Source organism: Trachemys scripta, chromosome 10 (genome assembly GCF_013100865.1).
Source record: "Trachemys scripta elegans isolate TJP31775 chromosome 10, CAS_Tse_1.0, whole genome shotgun sequence".
In the NCBI taxonomy this organism is placed as follows: Eukaryota; Metazoa; Chordata; order Testudines; family Emydidae; genus Trachemys; species Trachemys scripta.
The window spans coordinates 63,542,770-63,545,907 of NC_048307.1; positions in this window are offsets into that span (position 1 = coordinate 63,542,770).

The following is a 3,138-nucleotide window of genomic DNA, read 5'->3' on the forward strand; positions in this document are numbered from 1 at the left end:
CCAGTGGTTCAGAGACTCTGAAATTTTTTAGGGGCCGCAAATGAAAAAGGATTGAAAACCATTGCTTTAGCAAGTTCCTTAAGTACCCTAAAATGAATTTCTTCGGGCCCTGCCAACTTGAATACATCTAACATATCTAAATATTTGCTAACCTATTCTTCCCCTCTTTTGGATAATAATCTCTCATTTGGCCTCTAGCCTATGGGAGGGTCAGGCCTAAGGTCATTCGCTTAAAAAAAAGTAGAGCTTGATGGAAAAAAGTTTGAGAACCACTGCAAAGAGCTCTCTCTTTTGAATGTGGGCCACAATGCAAATGAGTTCACCCTTCAATCTGGGTTGATAATCTCATCACTGCTATGGCCAAGATCCAAATTCCTAATTTTTTATCACGACTGTCTCACTGGCTATTCATATTATGGCCATACAGAAATGCTGACTGTATCACTGTCAGCATAATTAAAAGACAGAATTGTTTTTAGTTTGACTGTTAGAATATAGGAAAATTTATAAACATAATAATCCCGGGAAAATAGATTAATAGACTTTAAAGTCAGAAGGGATCAGAATGATCATCTAATCTGACATCCTGCACATTACAGGCCACAGAACCTTGTTAAAAATCCTTGTTAGAGGATTTGGGTCTTGAGATTTTGGCTGTAGTCAATTTTGTATGTGTTTTTAACCAACAACATTAGAAGATTACAGTCGCAGCCATAAAGTTAACAACAATTTACACACAGCAAAATCAAGTTGAACTTAAAGTTACATCTTACAAATATTTAATGAAATTATAAAATTGTATTATGTGTGCTATCAAAATACAACAGTTACCTTTCTAAATAGGAAAAATTGTATTAAACACTTTTATATTTATCACTACCTAGCTATTATACACCTTTGTCCAATCATTATTCACTTTAATTGGAAAATTATGAAGACAGATTTGCATATTGAAATTAAGTGTAATGAGAATTAATCATGCATTCATTGTGGAAAGCAATAACATGATGTTCAATGCCAAACCATGGAATCTCTCAGTTCAGAAACTGACTTGCTACTTGAACATCAACATGCATTTATAATGTGATGCAGGCCACACTGAGAGAGTGTAAGAAATTGCAAAGAAAACTGTTCAGTTTTCCTTATGAAAGTGTGCCCTGCCAATGCACTCTGATTTGTTTATGGAAATATAAGTTGTTTGCATACGTATTGGCAATAATAGCATCATTTGTTTAAGGTTTGCATATGACTATATTGGAGATAATGCCATATATAGACAAGCTCTCACTGAAAGATTCACTATCCCTGATTAATTTTGACTACGTCTACACTGCAGAGCCTTGGGGTACGTCTTCACTACCCGCCATATCGGCGGGTAGCAATCAATTTATCCAGGATCGTTATATCGCGTCTCGTTAAGACGCGATATATCGATCCCCGAACGCGCTCACCGTCAACTCCGGAACTCCACCAGAGCGAGTGGCGGTAGCGCAATTGACGGGGGAGCCGCGGCCGTTGATCCCGCGCCGTCTGGACCCCAGGTAATTCGATCCAAGATACTTTGACTTCAGCTGAAGTTGCGTATCTTGGATCGATCCCCCCCCAAGTGTAGACCAGCCCTTAGTGTAGATGCAGCATATGCTGATGCAGGAGTGTTTCTACTGGGGTCGGAACACTATCTCCCAAAACAACATTAGCTATGCTGACAGTATCACTCTTCTATCGGCATAGCTGCATCTAAACTGGCTACTATACCCGACTGACATAGCTATGCTGGTATAAATGTAGCCTAAGCCTTCATGTATGACACTCTTATTCTGGACTAAGGGCTTGTCTACACTACCAAGTTTTGTTGACAAAACTTATGTCAATACCCAAAAGGCGATAAAACAAAAATCGCCAAAGGGTGTTCACACTTGCTCCTCTGTCGACAGATCACATCCACATTGGGGACACCATCATCGACAGGGTGAGCAATGCACCATGGGTATGTATCCCACAGTGCAGTGTTGTGGGAAGGAAGAGCTGATCGCTGCACATCTTGGGATTCTCTCCGAGTTCTCCCACAGCCCCCTCAGCTGCTGAGAGCAACATCATGAGTAGCTCTGTGAGCTCTCAGTGCTGAGGAATGGCAAAGCAGCACAGCAGTCTACCTACTGCTGTGTCCCTAGTTCAGGGTAGAATGGGAGCATTCCAAAGATTCCAGTTCTGTCGACAAAACAACCAGCAGTGTCTACACTGGCTCTTTGTCAACAATAAAGGGAGGGGAAAAGACAAAAGTCTCTCATAGGGGTGGAAGTTTTTTGTCACCAAAACCGGGCGTTTTTCATGACAAAGGTCCCATTGTACTGTGTAGGCTATTGCAGTTTTTGGTGACAAAACTTGCCAGTGTAGACAAGCCCTAAGAGTGCCTTATTCCTCTTTTGCTTAACCCGCATCAGAAAAACCATTATTCTGGAATAAGAACCCACTACTGTGGAATTAATTAGGGATAGTTAATCAGGGATTTCTCCATGTTTAGACAAGCCCTGAGACATACGCAGAAGTCCGTTAAAAATCTTTGTTCAGTTATTTTTATTTGTATATATTGCATTCAGGTAATACCTGCCTTAATATTAGTAACAATATTGTAGGACATCCCTCTATGGAACTCCCGTCAGCACTCCAGAGGGCCCTGGGTTATGTAACATCTGTTAATTTATGTTCCTATTCTGACAGCAATCATTGATGTGATTGCTCAAAACAGCATTTTACCAAGGTCCTGAACATCCCCCGTCCTCCCATCACATCCCCTGTTTTCATCTCCAATCCACTTGCTCCCCACCGACCTACTCCTCCAGGCACCCTTCCCTGCGAACTACTCCTTCAATGTTGCTCCCTGAACCCCAGATCTGCTCCTCCACTGCCACTGCGACTCCATACAGCTCTCCCCCATCCCCTCCACTCGCTACCCCTCCATTCCGCACCTGCCCCTCGCTCAGCATCTTCCCCCTCCCGGCGCTATCGCGGCGGGACAGGACAGGACGCAGAGCATCAGCGAAACTCCGGGCGAAGGGCAGAACCTTCAGCTGGGCTTCACTTCTCTACTAGGCATGCGCGTACGCTTCGCGCATGCTCCTTAGAGGCGCAGCAGGGGGT